Raw genomic sequence first — 20,411 nt, 5'->3', positions numbered from 1 at the left:
TGAAGAATACACATTCATTTCAAATGCACATGGAACATTCTCCAGGATTGATCACATATTAGGCCACAAAACAAGTCTCCATAAATTTAAGAAGATCGAAATAATACCAAGCACCTTTTCTGACCACAATGGTGTGAAACTAGAAATCAACTATAGGAAGAAAACCAGAAAAGCCACAAATATGTGGAGATTAAAGAAAATGCTACTGAACAATGATTGAGTCAAAGAAAGAATCAAAGGAGAAATCAAAAAATACTTACAGACAAATGAAAACAAAAATACAACATGCCAGAATTTATGGGATACAGCAAAAGCAGTACTAAGAGGGAAGTTTATAGCAATACAGGCCTATCTCAACAAACAAGAAATATCTCAAATAAACTATTTAACAATGCACTTGAAGGAACTGGAAAAAGAGGAACAAACAAAGCCCAAAATCAGTAGAAGATGGGAAAGAATAAAAATCAGAGCAGAAATAAATGAAATAGAGACTAAAAGAACAATAGAAAAAATTAATAAAACCAAGAGCATGTTCGTTGAAAAGATAAACAAAGTTGACAAACCTTGAGCTAGACTCACCAAGAAAAAAAGAGAGAAGGCTCATATAAGCAAAATCAGAAATGACAGAGGAGAAATTACAATGGACACCACAGAAATACAAAACATTATAAGAGAATACTATGAAAAGCTATATGCCAACAAATTGGACAATCTGGAAGAAATGGATAAATTCTTAGAATCATACAACCTTCCAAAACTGAATCAAGAAGAAATAGAGAATTTGAATAGACCAATCACCAGTAAGGAGATCGAAACAGTAATCACAAACCTCCACAAAAATAAAAGTCAAGGACCAGACGGCTTCCTTGGTGAATTCTACCAAACATTCAAAGAAGACTTAATACCTATCCTTCTCAAACTCTTCCAAAAATTGAGGAGGGGGGAAGCTCTCTAACTAATTCTACGAAGCTAACGTTACCCTGATACCAAAACCAGACAAGGACAACACAAAGAAAATTAGAGGCCAATATCACTGATGGACATAGATGCAAAAATCCGCCACAAAATACTAGCAAATCACATACAACAATACATTAAAAAGATTATACACCATGATCATGCAGGATTTACTCCAGGGATGCAGGGATGGTTCAACATTCGCAAATCAATCTACGTGATACACCACATTAACAAAATGAAGAATAAAAATCACATAATCATCTCAATAGATGCAGAGAAAGCATTTGACAAGATACAGAATCCATTTATGATAAAAACTCTGAATAAAATGGGTATAGAAGGAAAGTACCTCAACATAATAAAGACCATATATGACAAACCCACAGGTAATATCATCCTCAATGGTGAAAAACTGAAAGCTGTCCCTCTAAGAACAGGAACCAAATAAGGATGCCCACTCTCATCACTCCTATTTAACATAGTATTGGAAGTCCTAGCCAGAGCTATGAGGCAAGAAAAAGAAATAAAAGGGATCCAAATTGGAAAGGAAGAAGTGAAACTGTCACTATTTGCAGATGACATGATTTTATGTATAGAAAACCCTAAAGAATCCACCAAAAAATTTTTAGAAGTAATAAACAAATACAGTAAAGTTGCAGGACACAAAATCAACATACAAAAATCAGTTGCATTTCTATACACTAACAACGAAGTAGCAGAAAGAGAAATTAAGAATACCATCCCATTTACAATTGCAACAAAAAGAATAAAATACCTAGGAACAAACTTAACCAAAGAGGTGACAGGTCTCTACACTGAAAACTATAAAACATTGCTGAAAGAAATCGAAGAAGACACAAAGAAATGCAAAGATATTCTGTGCTCTTGGTTTGGAAGAATTAACATAGTTAAGATGTCCATACATCCTAAACCTTCTATAGATTCAATGCAATCCCTATCAAAGTTCCAACAACATTTTTCATAGAAATAGAACAAAGAATCCTAAAATTTATATGGAACAACCAAATACCCCGAATAGCTAAAGGAATCCTGAGAAAAAAGAACACAGCTGGAGGTATCACACTCCCTATTTCAAAATATACTACAAAGCTATAGTAACCAAAACAGCATGGTACTGGCACAAAAACAGACACACAGATCAATGGAATAGAAACAAAAGCCCAGAAATAAACCCACACATCTATGGACAGCTAATCTTTGACAAAGGAGCCAAGAACACACAATGGAATAGAAAAGTCTCTTCAACAAATGTTTTTGGGAAAACTGGAGAGCCACATTCATAAAAATGAAAGTAGACTATTACCTCACACCATACACAAAAATTAACTCAAAATGGATAAAGACTTGAATGTAAAACCTGAAACTATGAAACTTCCAGAACAAAACATAGGCAGTACGCTCTTCGACATCAGTCTTAGCAACATATTTTCAAGCACCATCTGACAGGACAAGAGAAACAATAGAAAAGACAAACAAATGGGACTACATCAAACTAAAAAGCTTCTGCACAGCAAAGGAAACCATCAACAAAACAAAAAGACCACCTAACGATTGGGAGAAGATATTTGCAAACCATACATCTGATAAGGGGTTAATCTCCAAAATATATAAAGAACACATGCATCTCAACAAAAACAAAAATAACAACCCAATTAAAAAATGGGCAAAAGACCTGAACAGACATTTCTCCAAAGAAGATATACAGATGGCCAACAGGCACACGAAATGTTGTTCCACATCATTAACTATCAGGGAAATGCAAATCAAAACTGCAATGAGATATCACCTCACACCCGTCAGAATAGCTATAATTAATAAAACAGGAAACAACAAGTGTTGGAGAGGATGTGGAGAGAAGGGAACTCTCATACACTGCTGGTGGGAGTGCAAACTGGTGCAGCCACTATGGAAAACAGTATGGAGATTCCTCAAAAAATTAAGGAGAGAACTACCGTACAATCCAGCTATTCCGCTGCTGGCTATCTATACAAAGAACTTGAAAACAAAGATACATGCACCCCTGTGTTCGTTGCAGCATTATTCACAATAGCCAAGACTTGGAAGCAACCTAAGTGTCCTTCAAGGTACGAATGGATAAAGAAGCTGTGGTATATATACACAATGGAATACTACTCAGCCATAAGAAACGATGAATTCCAGCCATTTGTGACAACATGGATGGACATTGAGGGTATTATGCAACGTGAAATAAGTCAGAGGGAGAAAGTCAAATACCATATGATCTCACTCATTAAGTAGTAGATAATAACAACAACAAACAAACACATAGAGACAGAGATTGTATTGGTGGTTACCAGAGGGGAAGGGGGGAGGGAGGAGGGCAAAGGGGATAATTAGGCACGTGTGTGATGTTGGGTTGTAATTAGTATTTGGGTAGTGAACATGAGAACATGATGTAATCCATGCAGAAATAAAAGTATAATGATGTACACCTGAAATTTATACAATGCTATAAACCAATGTTACCACAATAAACAAAAACCAAAAAATAAAAAATAAAAAAATAGCTGACAATACCAAGTGTTGACAATGAAGTGGAGAAATTGAAACTCTCACGTACTACTAGTTGGAGTGTAAAATGGGACCACCTCTTTGGAAAACAATTCGGCAGTTTCTTAAAAATCTAAATTTAAAATGTATTTTATTATATACTTTAAAAGGGTGAATTTTATGGTATGTGAATTATAGCTCCATAAAGCTGTTAAAAAATTACCAAATGATCTAGCTATTCTACTCCTCCTGCTTTTGGGTGTCTACGCAACAAAAGTAACAGCCTATGTCCTCCAGAAGACTTGTAGGCAAACGGTCATAGCAACATTATCCATAATAGTCTCAAATTGAAAGCAATCTGAATGTCCATCAACTAGTGAATAAACAAAATGTGGTATAATCATACATGGAGATATTATTCAGCAAGAAAAAGTAACAAGTTACTATATTCTACAATGTGGATGTACCTCAAAAACATTATGCTAAATAAAAGAAACACGATATATACCAAAAAATGATACATTATATGATTCCATTTATATTAAATGCCCATAAAATGCAAATCTGATGAGTGTGTGACTTGAGGTTGGAGTGGAGATTGCATACAAGGGCACCAGGGAACTTTTTGGAGAAATGGAATTATTCTAAAACTAGATTGCAGTCATGGTTGCACTCCTCAGTAAATTTACAAAATATCATTAAATTATACACTTAAAATGGGTAAACATCATTAGCTGTAAATTATATCGCAATAAAATAAAACACAATAAAACAAAAAGTTATCTTTTCCACAAAGACTTCCAGACTGTCAAACCCAGATGGAATTGGATGTTCCCCACAAACAGGTCAAAAGTAGTACCTATCCCATTAGAATTTCTATGCTTTATTAGCCTCTTCTCCCAATTAGAATGTGAGTGTATTAAAGTCACAAATTTGTCTTACCATGCATTTTGTTTTAACGTCTGTTTATGCACGTGTCTCCGCCTATAGTCTGTAAGTACTTTGAGGAGAGTATGGGTATTCCAAACATCTACCACAATTCCTGGAAGAATGTCCCTGCTCAATAAATGTTTATTGAAGAATGAATGAACTGAATTAATAATACGTTAATACAGAAGAAAAGCAGAAATTTAGTATTCTCTGTCTTTATGATTTGTCATAAATTAAGAAAGGCTTCACATCAAATCTTATGATTTTGATATAGGGGCGGAGTCAAGATGGCGGCGTAGGCAGACTCTGAACTCACCTCCTCCCGTGGACACAGCCAATTTACAACTACTCCTGGAAAAATTACCCCTGAGACAGAACTGAAAACTGGATAAGAGGATCTCCTGCAACAACGGACAATCCTAACTGGGGTGGAAGAGGCAGAGACTCCCTTCTGGAGAGGAAAAACGCCGCCTTCACAAGCCGCCAGCTTCACGGCCGCCGGGAGCAGCTCACAGGTACGCAGCCTCCCTGGAGGCGCGGGGCCCTGAGCCGGGGAGCGCCCCCGCTGTGGGCATTTTGTGGACCCAGCACAATTGAGACCAGCGGCATAATATCTGACTTTGCCTGCTACTAAAGCATTGGGTAGCACCCCCAGAAAACCCGGTTCACAAAGAAACTAAAACTGGCTCTTAAAGGGCCCGCGCATAAACTCACCCGTTCCAGAAAGCATTCTAAAATCACGAGAAAGAAAGGTGCACAGTGCTTCGGTGACAAGAGACTCACCTAATAGGCCCTGAGTGCATCTCGGTGAGGGGTGAGACCTCTCCAGGGACTGGGACATTGGCGGCGGCCATTGTTGTGGCCTGGTGTGAGCGTGCTGACACAGACGCCATTGGAGTTCTCCCTGAGACCTGCTAGCCCAGGGTCTGCTCCACCCGCTAGAGCACCGATTTAATCCAGCTCAGCCAGGGCAGGCAGCCCACCCTAGAGACTAGCCCCACCCAACAACAAGCCCTCAGGCAACGTGTGGGCCTGCATAGATTGGTGACTGGATTCTCTGCAGCCTGGCAACTGAGCTGACTTGAGCGGGGCAGGGTGTGCACAAGGAGCGGGTGGAGAGTGTGGGGCGGTGGCAGAGTGTGTGGGGCTCCCGCCGTGGAGAGACTGGGTCCACTTGGGGAGGTCGGGGCACTCACACGGGGCAGGACTGTGTTGACTGTGTGTGTGGACCTGTGGGCGGCAGGGCTTCTCAGCCACAGAAGACTTGTACTTCTCAAAGACCCACATAGGAGGTTTGCTCCACCTTCCAAAACCTGAAACAATTGGGTGCTCCTGTGCCTGAGGGCAGCCCCACCCAGCTGCAATCCTCAGAGAGCTGACAAGAGACCTAATAGGCTAGAGGCTTACAGCAATTGTAAGGTCCTGAGCCTAACAACCTGCCACGGTGGGGGCCTACTCACTTAAAAGAAATACTGCAACACAAATGTGGTATTAGAACTTGCAGCCAACTGTGCTGGGGCTCCCCACAGCTGATAAAGAGACTGAAGGGCCCACAACAACTGCAAGCAGCTGAGCATTACAACAGCTGGCCAGGAGCATAACTCAGCCTCCCTGGGTGCCTACAGGGAGGGCAAACAGGCCACAGCAGAAGGATACACATAGCCCACATAGGGGTCACCCCTGGAACATTGAGAACTGAGGGAAGCACACTGGAAGCCTCCTAAGCCATCACTTACATAAGGTCACCTATCCAAGAGCAGGAGACGTAGCTGACCTACCTAATACGTAGACACAAGCACAGGGAAAGAGGCAAAATGAAGAGGCAAAAGAATACATTCCAAGTAAGGGAACAGGACAAAACCCCAGAAAAGGAACTTAGTGAAACAGAAATGAGCAACCTACCCAACAGAGAGTTCAAACTAAGAGTGTTAAGGATGCTCACTGATCTGGGGAGAAGAATAGATGGACTCAGTGAGAATGTCAACAAAGAAATGGAGGATATAAAAAAGAACCAATCAGAAATGAAGAATACAATACTGGAAATGAAAAACTCATTAGAGGGACTCAAAAGCAGAGTAGAGGATACAGAAGAACGGATCTGTGAGCTGGAAGAAAGACTAGAAGAAATTACCCAAGCTGAACAGGTAAAAGAGAAAAGAATTAAAAAGAGTGAGGACAGTCTAAGGGACCTCTGGGACAACATCAAGCGCACTAACATCCGTGTTATAGGTGTCCCGGAAGGAGAAGAGCGAGACAAGGGGGCAGAGAATCTATTTCAAGAAATAATAGATGAAAACTTCCCTAACCTAAGGAAGGAAACAGACATCCAGGTACAGGAGGCACAGAGAGCCCCAAACAAGATAAACCCAAAGAGGCCCACACCAAGACACATCATAATCAAAATGTCCAGAATTAAAGATAAAGAGAGAATCCTAAAAGCCGCAAGAGAATGTCAAGTTACATACAAAGGAAACCCCATAAGGCTATCAGCTGACTTCTCAGCAGAAACCTTACAGGCTAGAAGAGAATGGCATGATATATTTAAAGTGCTAAAAGGAAAAAACTTACAGCCAAGAATACTCTACCCAGCAAGGTTATCGTTCAAAATGGAAGGAGAGATCAAAATTTTCCCAGATAAGCAAAAATTAAAGGAGTTTGTCACCAAGAAACCAGGGTTACAAGAAATGTTAAAGGGACTGATTTAAGGGGAAAAGAGAAGACCACAAATAGGAAAAATTATCTATTTCCACGATTAGAACATAATGGATACAAATGCACAAAAAAGAGGTTGGATATGATATCAAAAACATAAAAGGAGGGAGGAGGGTAGTTAAAGAGTACAGCTTTCAGACAGAGGTCAAACTAAAGTGACCATCAATTCTGTATAGAAGAAGTAAGGAACAGAGAAGGACTACTAAAACACTGAGGAAAAAAAAAAAAAAAGTTAAAAAATGGCAGTAAGTACATACTTATCAATAGCTACTTTAAACGTCAATGGACTAAATGCTCCAATTAAAAGGCATAGGGTGGCTGACTGGATAAAAACAAGACCCATATATATGCTGCATACAAGAGACACACTTCAGACCTAAAGACACTCACAAACTGAAAGTGAAGGGATGGAAAAAGATACTCCATGCAAATGGCAATGAAAAGAAAGCTGGGGTAGCAGTACTCATATCAGACAAAATAGACTTTAAAACAAAAACTGTAAAACGAGACAAAGAAGGGCATTACATAATGATCAAGGGAACAATCCAACAAGAGGATATAACACTTGTAAATATCTACGCACCCAATGTAGGTGCACCTAAATATATAAAGCAATTATTAACAGACATAAAAACAGAAATAGACAGTAACACAATAATAGTAGGGGACTTTAACACTCCACTTACACCAACGGATAGATCATCCAAACAGAAGATCAATAAGGAAACATTGGCCTTAAACGACACACTAGAACAGATGGACCTAGTAGATATATACAGAGCATTCCATCCAAAAACCGAAGAATACACGTTCTTTTCAAATGCACATGGAACGTTCTCCAGGATTGATCACATATTAGGCCACAAAACAAGTCTCCATAAATTTAAGAAGATTGAAATAATACCAAGCATCTTTTTCTGACCACAAAGGTATGAAACTAGAAATCAACTATAGGAAGAAAATCAGAAAAGCCACAAATACATGGAGATTAAACAAAATGCTACTGAACAACGACTGGGTTAATGAAGAAATCAAAGAAGAAATCAAAAAATACCTGGAAACAAATGAAAATGAAAATACGACATGCCAGAATTTATGGGATACAGCAAAAGCGGTTCTAAGAGGGAAGTTTATAGCAATACAGGCCTATCTCAACAAACAAGAAAAATCTCAAATAAACAATCTAACAATGCACCTAAAGGAACTGGAAAAAGAAGAACAAACAAAGCCCAAAATCAGTAGAAGAAGGGAAATAATAAAAATCAGAGCAGAAATAAATGAAATAGAGACCAAAAAAACAATAGAAAAAATTAATAAAACCAAGAGCTGGTTCTTTGAAAAGATCAACAAAATAGACAAACCTTTAGCTAGACTCACCAAGAAAAAAGAGAGAAGGCGCAAATAAGTAAAATCAGAAATGAAAGAGGAGAGGTTACAACAGACACCTCAGAAATACAAAAGATTATAAGAGAATACTATGAAAAACTATATGCCAACCAATTCGACAATCTGGAAGAAATGGATAAATTCTTAGAATCATACAACCTTCCAAAACTGGATCAAGAAGAAGTAGAGAATTTGAATAGACCAATCACCAGTAAGGAGATCGAAACAGTAATCAAAAACCTCCCCAAAAATAAAAGTCCAGGACCAGACGGCTTCCCTGGTGAATTCTACCAAACATTCAAAGAAGACTTAATACCTATCCTTCTCAAACTCTTCCAAAAATTGAGGAGGGGGAAGCTCCTAACTCATTCTACGAAGCTGACATTACCCTGATACCAAAACCAGACAAGGACAACACAAAAAAGAAAATTACAGGCCAATATCACTGATGAACATCGATGCGAAAATCCTCAACAAAATACTAGCAAATCGCATACAACAATACGTTAAAAGATTATACACCATGATCAAGTGGGATTTATTCCAGGTATGCAGGGATGGTTTAACATTCGCAAATCAATCAACGTAATACACCACATTAATAAAATGAAGAACAAAAATCACATGATCATCTCAATAGATGCAGAGAAAGCATTTGACAAGATCCAGCATCCATTTATGATAAAAACTCTGAATAAAATGGGTATAGAAGGAAAGTACCTCAACATAATAAAGACCATATATGACAAACCCACAGCTAATATCATCCTCAATGGTGAAAAACTGAAAGCTATCCCTCTAAGAACAGGAACCAGACAAGGATGCCCACTGTCACCACTCCTATTTAACATAGTATTGGAAGTCCTAGCCAGAGCAATCAGGCAAGAGAAAGAAATAAAAGGGATCCAAATTGGAAAGGAAGAAGTGAAACTGTCACTATTTGCAGATGACATGATTTTATATATAGAAAACCCTAAAGAATCCACCAGAAAACTTTTAGAAGTAATAAACGAATATGGTAAAGTTGCAGGATACAAAATCAACATACAAAAATCAGTTGCATTTCTGTACACTAACAACGAAGTAGCAGAAAGAGAAATTAAGAATACCATCCCATTTACAATTGCAACAAAAGAATAAAATACCTAGGAATAAACTTAACCAAAGAGGTGAAAGAGCTGTACACGAAAACTATAAAACATTTCTGAAAGAAATTGAAGAAGACACAAAGAAATGGAAAGATATTCCGTGCTCTTGGATTGGAAGAATTAACATAGTTAAGATGTCCATACTTCCTAAAGCCATCTATAGATTCAATGCAATCCCTATCAAAGTTCCAACAACATTTTTCATAGAAATAGAACAAAGAATCCTAAAATTTATATGGAACAACAAAAGACCCTGAATAGCTAAAGGAATCCTGAGAAAAAGGACCAAGCTGGAGGTATCACACTCCCTGATTTCAAAATATACTACAAAGCTATAGTAACCAAAACAGCATGGTACTGGCACAAAAACAGACACACAGATCAATGGAATAGAATCGAAAGCCCAGAAATAAACCCACACATCTATGGACAGCTAATCTTTGACAAAGGAGCCAAGAACATACAATGGGGAAAAGAAAGTCTCTTCAACAAATGGTGTTGGGAAAACTGGATAGCCATATGCAAAATATGAAAGTAGACTCTTACCTTACACCATACACAAAAATTAACTCCAAATGGATTAAAGACTTGAATGTAAGACCTGAAACTGTGAAAGTTCTAGAAGAAAACATAGGCAGTACGCTCTTCGACATCAGTCTTAGCAACATCTTTTCAAACACCACATCTGACCGGGCAAGAGAAACAATAGAAAAAATAAACAAATGGGACTACATCAAACTAAAAAGCTTCTGCACAGCAAAGGAAACCATCAACAAAACGAAAAGACAACCTAACAATTGGGAGAAGATATTTGCAAACCATACATCTGATAAGGGCTTAATCTCCAAAATATATAAAGAACTCATGCATCTCAACAACAAAAACTACCAACCCAATTAAAAAATGGGCAAAAGACCTGAACAGACATTTCTCCAAAGAAGATATACAGATGGCCAACAGACACATGAAAAGATGTTCAAAATCACTAACTATCAGGGAAATGCAAATCAAAACTACAATGAGATATCACCTCACGCCCGTCAGAATGGCTATAATTAACAAGACAGGAAACAACATGTGTTGGAGAGGTTGTGGAGAGAAGGGAACTCTCATACACTGCTGGTGGGAGTGCAAACTGGTGCAGCCACTATGGAAAACAGTATGGAGATTCCTCAAAAAATCAACGATAGAACTACCATATGATCCAGCTATTCCACTGTTGGGTATTTATCCAAAGAACTTGAAAACACCAATTTGCAAAGGTACATGCACCCCTGTGTTCATTGCAGCCTTATTCACGATAGCCAAGACTTGGAAGCAACCTAAGTGCCCATCAAGGGACGAATGGATAAAAAAGCTGTGGTATATATACACAATGGAATACTACTCAGCCATAAGAAACGATGAAATCCAGCCATTTGTGACAACATGGATGGACATTGAGGGCATGATGCAAAGTGAAATAAGTCAGAGGGAGAAGGTCAAATACCGTATGATTTCCTTCATTAAGTAGTAGATAATAACAACAATAAACAAACACATAGGGACAGAGATTGGATTGGTGGTTACCAGAGGGGAAGGGGGGAGGGAGGAGGGTGAAAGGGATAATTGGGTACATGTGTGTGGTGATGGGTTGTAATTAGTATTTTGGTGGTGAACATGATGTAATCTATGCAGAAATAGAAGTACAATGATGTACACCTGAAATTTTTACAATGTTATAAACCAATGTTACTGCAATAAACAAAAAATTAAAAAAAAAAAAATCTTATGATTTTATTTTATAACTGTTTTCTGAGATATAAGAAGACTACATATATATATAATATATATAATAATATATATGTATGAACAAGTATGACTAAGAAAAAAGTTCATAAACTAAGAGTAAAGCTCAGAATTGCAACTCCTATTAAACATTCTGCCATACTGGAGAAAATTAAATAATATTATTCAGGCCAAAAAGGGGTGTATTCTTTGAAAAAGAACAAATTTTTAGGAACTTTGGATAATCACCAAGTACGTTGACTTGGCACTTTGTCTTGCAGCGTACCGTAAGACATGTTTAAATGTTACTCCTTCACTTTGGCAAAAGAAACATGTGACTCTCCTTGCTGTAATCACATATATCTCACAGAAATTAAGATATTCATTCTCTTTTGCCCCATATCTCCCACTCCACCATCAAAACTCATACTCAGACACAAACACATATACACACACAAATTCACACATGCACAATCATGAATTCTTAGATACATTAGTCACATATTCATACACAGACGTGTTCATACATGAATGCCATCCTAACCACACACACATCAATATTCATGTAAATACATGAACACATATTGCACAACTCTAAGGAATGTTATTCACATCACAGACAATACAAATGGTGTCTTCTGTAGTTGTGCAGTACTCAACCTATACAATTGAACATGGTAACTTTGTTACTCTCCCATTCAAAAATTCACAAATGTATGGTTTTTCTTCCTCTCTAAAACTGCCTTTCACCAAGTGTAACAAATTGAAATGGAAAGAAAAAAAAAAAAAAAAGCAAGGGGAATTTTAAGAAGTGAGGTAATGACCTGAACAAGTGAAATTAGGGAAGGATATCAACAAGATGAATTTCCCACAGCTTGCTGACCAAGACCTTCATCAGATGGAGATAAATGTGTATGTTTTAGACCTTCCAAATGCACAGCCACGCAGGCAACAGCCAGCAACTATGACTATTCTTTCCACAGAAAATATAAAAATCAGATGAAGACAAAGGCTGATCAGAATGTGGGTACTCAAATCAAAGCCATGGTTTCATAGATGTCTAGTTTTCCCTGTTGTCCAGAAAACGCAAATTTTCCAATTCTCATTTCTGATTAAACCTGGAAAACTGTAGTGCACGATTACATTTCAAATGATAGATTCTTTAAGTTAGGATTTACATATAGATTATAAAGGTCATAAGTCAACTCCTATTTGAGGCTTGACTTCTAAAAATATTCTATTAGGGTTAAGTTGGAGGATCCCAAAACCACAGCGCTTGTGTTTGAATTTCATTGCCATTATTTCCTTGTTTTGCGACGTTAGGTAAGTATGTTAATATCTTTCACCTTAGTTTCCTCATCTCTAACATGAGAAATATAATGTTATATATCTTATGGAGTTTGATGAGGATTAAATGAGTTAATAAGTATAAAAGGCTTAGAAATTTCCTGGCAGATAGTAAGTGCTCAGTACACGTTGTCTGCATTTATTATAATATTCCTGCCTAGCAATTTCAGATTTTCTGCTTTAACATTTAAACTATGAGATTCTCAGCCACACAAACCTGAATTTAAAGCCCAGACTGCCACTTGGGCGCTGGGGAATCTTGTACAAACAAATATCTTTGAACCTATGTTTCTTCGTTTGTACATGGGTCTAGCGGTCGAGCATTATGGTGGTGATAATGAAGGCTACAGCACAAAGCAAATGTTCAAATGTTAACTTCCTCCCTTCCCAGGTCATATTTAGAGCATTATTGCTTCTGAAATTTCACTTTGCAGAAGGCCTCTGCAACTGTAACCCCACACACACCTCACTAATAGCCATAAACCTCATCATTGCATCAAGAGCATATTTGGTGACACCAATGTTCTGTTGTCCCCGTGCCCCCATATTTCTGCCCCCTAGCCCATTCATGCAATCCCCCATGTGCAAAAGATGAAAATAATACATCTTCCCACCATGGAGGTGGAAGCATTACAAGAGGTAACATTTCTGAAAATTATTTTACAGTCTCCACATACCTTCAATATAGCTACTTTAAAAAAATAATAATGTCAAGTTCATCCCAGGAACTTGGTTAGTGACTTACACAGATGATTTCTTGGAACACTCATAATAGCCCTGTGACACAGGTAGTGTTATCCCCATTTTATAGAAAAGGGAACTGAGTCTGAGAGAGATTAACTTTCTCAAGTTCATGCAACTGGTAAGAGGCAGAACTTGGCTTTGAATCCCAAATATTCTAAGCCCAAAAGTTCCTCTGTAGTCTGCTGCTAGTTGACAGGTGTTGAAAAGTAGTGACTGGCACAATACCTCCAAAATATTTGGTGGATCAATGAATGAGTGAGTAAATAATTTAATAAAAGAAGTAAACTGAGCAAAAGCTCTGAAAGCTAATAAGGCTATGGTGGCATAGAGGCTTGACAACCTTACATCCCACAATTTTTAGGAGAGACCAGAAGTTAAATCATTGTTGGGACTTATCAATCTAAGAACATTTCTGATCAATAAATATATATGAAGAACCTACCACATACCACGTACCATTTTAGGTAATAGAGCTATAATATTCTGAAGATTTCAGAGTCTAGTGTGTCAAATCATTTGTTTGAATTTAATTTGCTTAAAGAAAATGTAGAATTTAAGCCTATAATGTAAAGGCAAAACCTATCTCCAAAAAAATGCACTATAGAATGATGCATAATACAGAATTAGACCAGGTCCTTTTCTGGAGCTATTTCTGCAGATATTCCTTTTGTGTAATCCTTTGAAGGAGGGGAAGGTCATGGTAGAATCAGAGAACCTAGAACTGAAAAGATGTGCTGTGGGGAGGGAAGAGAAAGTGTTAAGCTTAAGTTTTTTTGTCAGAGGGCTCACGCCGGGGAGTCAGAAGGGGCAAAGAGGAATTCATTTCAATGCTCTTCATCGCCTTTTCAAGGTGAGGAACTGGGAACCAGGGTGATGATGAGATTTTCCCAATCAGTATTAGACATCCAAGACAAGAAGACTGGTCTCCCATCTTGTCATCCAGTGAGCTGTTCCATCACTCAGCTGCCTTCACGGCTTGCCCTTCTCTCAAACCATTCCTCTCTTCATTCTTTCCCAAAGCCTTAGGGGAGATCCATCATATGTGTGTGGAGAAAAGAAATGGTGAGGGGAAGTGTTCCTCGCTAAAGCTGTGGTGGTTGTGGGAAAGTGAACATGGGTAAAGTATTTTCCGTGTTTCTGTTTGCTTGTTTATGGACCTAGTATACACTCCTTGTGAGCAAAATTGTAAAATTCATCAAAATTGAAAGAAAAAATGAGTCACTCGTGATTCCACTATTCTGAGATACTGTTATCACTTTACCATATTTCTTTCCAGTCTTTCATTGCACCTTTTGTATAGCTTGTTTAATATTGAATATGCAATTTTATTTCCTGTGCTTTTTGCTTAAAATTATATCACAGTCAATTTTCACATCATCAAAAATTTCCTAAGCATAAATTTAGTGGCAACACAATATTTCATTACAAGTATGTACCGTAATTTACTGCTTCGATAATGCTGGACTTTGAGTTATTTCCATATATTAATTTGTGTAACAAGATGGTAATGAAAATCTTGATGCCTAAATCTCAGTCTGCATTTCCAAATATTTCCTGATCGTTGATTCCTGGAAGTAAGACTCAAGGTCAGTCAGTAGGTATGAACATTCTTAAGGTTCTTGGTAACCTTTTAGGAAGGGCTTACAAATTTAATGCTCTTTTCAAGAGTGTCTGTGAATAGGAATTTTAATTTCTTCTTTTCATTTTCTTCCTGCTTTTCCAACCCTACCTCCTGCAAAACAAGTTCCAAAGACATTGGATTGCATATGCAAACCACATTGATGCAATCATGTAAAGTGATAATTAAACCTTCTATTTAAGTAAACATTCATTTTTCCTGCCTATGCAATGAAAATGAGCAGGCAAATAATAATTTATTAAAAGAGAAAAAATATTTTATTTCATCTTTTTGGAAACACCCAGATGCTGTAGCTCTGAGCTTTCCAGTGTGGTAGCCACTAGCCACATGGGGCTATTGTTCACTTGAAACGTGGCTGGTCTAAATTGAGATGTGCTATGAGTGTAAAATACACATCAGATTTTGATGACTCACCACAAAAACCAAGAACTAAAATATCTCGTTGATATTTTTATATTGATTACATGTTGACATGATAATATTTTGGATATATTGAGCTAAGTAAAATATATAATTAAAATTAATTTCATCTATTTCTTTTTACCTTTTTAATGTGGCTACTAGAAAATTCAACATTACACACATGGCTATCACTGTATAACTATTAGATAAGGCTGCTCTAGTTCATTCCCAGATTTATCCATGGATGTACATGGTTAATACTTAATTCTGTTTTGCCTTAATGACTTGTATGAATTCAGAAAATTGGCCATTTGGAACCAATGTTACCTATTTTGTTGTACGTTCTTCATAGAGTTAAGTATAGTCTCTTTTGTCTTTATTTCCTTCTGGTCCTCATGCCAGCCTATACTCTTTAAGCCTGTATTTTTTTTTTTTTTGAGGAAGATCAGCCCTGAGCTAACATCTGCCAACCCTCCTCTTTTTGCTGAGGAAGACTTGCCCTGGGCTAACATCCGTGCCCATCATCCTCCACTTCACACCGGATGCCACCACAGCATGGCTTGACAAGCGGTGCGTCGGTGTGCGCCCGGGATCCGAACCGGCGAACCCTGGGCCGTCGCAGCAGAGCGTGTGCACTTAAACGCTTGCGCCACGGGGCCGGCCCCTAAGCCTGTATTTTTTAATAAAAATTCACCCAGTAAGTCATTTCCCTTCTCTCCATTCATTCATTCAAGAAGAAACCATTGATTGTTCACTTATAATGTAATCACTGCGTTTTCTAGGCCTGGGAATACAAAGATTGTTAGACAAATTCTTGCCCTTATGAAGCACACAATCTATCGAGGGATTTAGACCCCAAAATAATCATAGTCTAGTGAAATAACTTCTAAAATAGAGTTAGGTTCAAGATGCTGTAAAAGGACTAAAGAAAGGAAGGAATAACTCTCTCTAGGTATGGAGTGGGCTGAGAGGAGGATGAAGGCAGGTGTCACCTGGGTGACAGTTGATCTGGACCTTGAAGTAGAAGTCTGGAAGTTGGAACTTGCCAAAGCAGAGGGAATACTTGGGATAACCATCAATGTGTGAAGGAGCCCTGCTGAGAATTCGTTGCTAAAGAATGATGAGGTTGAGGGCAAGGAGGGGACAGCTGTTGACGTTGAGATCTGGTTTTAAAATACGCCATGCTATGTTGTTTAGTCTTTGTCTCCTGCATAGAGGATGGGAAACTATTTATTAATTAGGGGATTTATATATTCAGACATGAGGTTTAGAAAGAGCCTTCTTGCAGCATGAACTGGAGTGTAGAAATGCAGAAGGTGGGGAGAGATGTTAAGACCAGATGTTAATCTTGCCCAGAAGGTTAGAAAAATGCTTCTCATTCACCAGGAGTCAGTTGAAACATCACTTCCTCTGGGAAACCATTCCTGGCAGGCCTAGTAGAGTTGGTAATCCATTCTCTGTTCTTGATCCACATTCTATTTTCTGTAACTGTCCCTGGCAGGAAGTATCCCATTGTAGACCTCTTTGCATATTGCCCAGCAGTGTCTCAGTTCCTCCTGAGATGGGTGTCTGGCAGAATGCTTGGCTTAATTGTCACTGCCTCTGAGGGGCCTTCTCTGACCACCCTTTCATTTTTATTCTCTATTACTGCACCTTTTTAGTTTCCTCCAAAGCACTTCTTGCAACTACAATTTTATATTTGTGTGTTTACATTTGTATTGTCCATTTCCTCCACTAGCCTATAAGATACCCATAGGAGAAACATTACTGTTACATTCACCAATACATACATAGTTTTTAACAGACAATCAGTAAATATGTGCCGAATGAATGAATGAACAAAATGAGTCCTAAACTATGGGTGCTTAATAAATATTTATTGAAAAAATGAATTGCTTTATGAATAAATGAATGAATGGCCTATTCCAACAAATAAATGTTGATAGACTGGTATTGATATTTTATTCCATCCAGGATCTAGTACATTAGCTCTCTATCAGTTAATCCCATAATCTATACTAAGTAACAGTTCCAAACTAGGAGTACATATATTGGTGGTGTTGGCAGAAATCTCCAAGTGACTCATTCTTTCAGGTGTGTTAGAATTAGAAAGTATGGTCATTGAACACTGAAGGTGAAGATAGGCTTCTCTCTAAGTTGTCCATAGTCCATTGGAGTAGATAGGTGTGCATACAAACTGCTCTAAACTGTGAAGCAGTGAGGTGAGGTAGGATGAGGTTGCAAGGGAACACTGTAGAGGGACGCCTAAACCCAGTGTTGTGATCAGGAGAGGCAAGTCCTGAGATGATAGAAAGAGTTATTCTGTCAAGGCAACTGGCATGGGTGTACCAGGCAGGCAGAGGTAAAAGTGTAGACACCTAGGAGGAACAGAGAAAATAGCATTAACAGCTTCACAGGTCCATTCAAAAGGAAACTCCAGCTTCTTGGCTTCTCCTGCCCCTTTGTTGTTTCTCCTTTCTCACCAACTTGTACCTTCTTGTTCCAAAGGAGTTTTTGCTTCCTCTTGTCCTCATTGTCCCTCGATATCTCTGTTCTCCCTAGGTAGCCTGTTAAGGGCACAGAGCAATGACAGGCAGCCCTTGTCTACACACGGAGTCTGGGTTCCCTCATTTCTAAAGAGATAAGTAAGAGCATCAGCATTGGAGGCGAGAGTAGGGAGGGCAGTAGGGAGAGTCCTGAACCACAGGCCTGCCATGCATTTGACCCATAGATATTCCTGAAGACTGCTGGAGCCACCAGAGCCATGATCACAGAAATGGCACTAGCATTTTCTAGCTTACCCCTCAAACAGAAACAAATCCCGCTGCCTATACAGTCTTGTGACAGTCTTATTTTTATTTTTCCAAAGGCACCATTACCCTACAGCTTTAAATCATGACTCAGCCCTTGTTCCCCAAAGAAGCCAAAGTGAAGAGAAAGTCAAGCCTTACCTAGCCACTCACAGTATGTGCTTTCTAAGAGCAGTGATTGCTTCTTTCTCCACCATGCATTCACCTTTCAGTGAGAACCTCTTGGGTGCCTGGTACCATACTGGTGCTGTGGGCACGAGCTGACACAGTAGTGAAGGAAACTGTCCAATGTGACAACACACCAAGGCTCTGAATTTGGTTTTCTCTTACACAGAAGAAGATAAGGTAATTCATGAAATGACTGGCTTGACAAGTGCTTCCATACTTTTCTTAATTTTTATGACAACTACCATATAAAGTGGATATTGTAGGGCCATATGGAAAACTAAGACTCAGAGGAGTCAGAACAGTTTCCCAACATCACACGGCTTATTAGTGATGCAGGTTTGTCTGCCCCAAAGCTTTTGTTCTCTATGCTACAGAGTTTCTGAGCTGCTTTCATTGTGATCCTTGGACCCCAATCCACACTCTCTGGGCTATTTGACTAGCCAGTCCATCAATGAATAATTATTGAATTATGTTATACACCAGGTAGTAGGGCAGGAGCTGAGGAATCAAAAATTAATAACTCATCAATGTGCATAAAACTGACCCATAAACCACTACGTATAATAAATAAGGGCTATGGAGTGCCACATGCTGCAGAGCACAGAGGAAGGGCAGCCAACTCTCCCTGCAGATTCAGGGAAAGGCTCACAGTAGGAGAATCCTTTCAGTTGGGTCTTAGAGGATGGCATATCAGTTTCATATGGCTGCTGTAATAAATTACCACAAACGTTGTGGCTTAAAACAATGCAGATTTATTTTTGTGTAGTTCTGGATGTCAGAAGTCTAAAGTCAGGGTGTCAGCAAGGCTGCATTCCTTTCAAAGCCTCTAGAAGAGAATCTGTTTCCTTGCCTTTTTCAGCTGCTAAAGGTTGCTGGCATTCTTCAGCTGTGGCTCCCTCCTTTATCTTAAAATCCAGCAGTATAGCATCTATAAATCTCTCTCTCTATGATTCTGACCTCTGATTCCAAGGTCATATTTCTTTCTTTGACTCTGATGCTCCTGCTTACTTTGTGATTACATTGGACTCCCCTGGATCACCCAGGATACTCTCCCTATTTCAAGATCCTTAGCTAAATCACATCAGAAAAGTACTTTTTGCCATGTGAGGTAACATATTCACAGGTTCTGGGGACTATGATGTGGACATCTTTGGGGGCCATTATGCAGCCTACCACAGAGGGGTAGAAATACATTTTACTGAGGTAGTCTGGTGCAATGGCTAAAAGAATGGCATTCAGAACAATGTCACCTGGGTTGGAATCCTGGTGCTATCATTTACTAAAGACACAACTTTGGAAAAGTTTCTTAATCTCTCCATACCTCAGTTCCCTCTTCTGTAAAATGGGGATAAGAATATCACCTACCTTGTTGGGTTGCTGAGATAATTGGATGAGTTAACATATAACTGTGCTTGGCAAGTAGTGAGAACTGTAAAGTATTCACTCCCATTGCTAACCAAGAAAGACAGAGAGTTCTACAGATAGAACAGTACAGGCAAAAGAGCAAAGGCAAGAAATTGCATAACATATTTAATAAGAGAAAGTTGTTTGATGTGGCTAGGACACTTTGTTGAGTGGTGACCAAAGACCATGGAAAGAAAACTGGGTTTGGGCCAGATTGTCCTGGGTCTTCAACTGGTTCGTGCCCACAGGCTATTAAATAATTAACCAATCAATCAATAGAAATGATTGTATTCACCTTTTATTACCCAGAATTGTGCTGAACTCTGTAGGAGAGATGACAGAATTATTAGACACAATTCTTATGTCCACATAGAAGACAAATTGGTCCAACTGTCTGGTGGAAGCAGCCAGCCTAGGGTTGAGTGCATAATTAAAGGACTGACCTACACATGAATGAAACAA

The 20,411-nt window shown here is 38.6% G+C and overlaps 1 long non-coding RNA gene across 1 annotated transcript in view; it reads right to left on the bottom strand.

The window, feature by feature from the left end:
* LOC147913978 (uncharacterized) overlaps positions 1-5,356 on the bottom strand; it is a 74,609-nt gene extending 69,253 nt beyond the window's left edge. The window contains exon 1 of the long non-coding RNA XR_015555945.1: positions 5,206-5,356. This is a non-coding gene — a long non-coding RNA (uncharacterized LOC147913978). The remainder of the gene's footprint in view (positions 1-5,205) is intronic.
* Positions 5,357-20,411: the final 15,055 nt, after the last annotated feature.

This window comes from Ceratotherium simum, chromosome 23, assembly GCF_057802395.1.
Source record: "Ceratotherium simum simum isolate JZ-2026a chromosome 23, ASM5780239v1, whole genome shotgun sequence".
Classification (NCBI taxonomy): domain Eukaryota; kingdom Metazoa; phylum Chordata; class Mammalia; order Perissodactyla; family Rhinocerotidae; genus Ceratotherium; species Ceratotherium simum.
The sequence above is the reverse complement of the archived record's forward strand: the minus strand, read 5'-3'. Positions and strand labels throughout refer to the sequence as shown.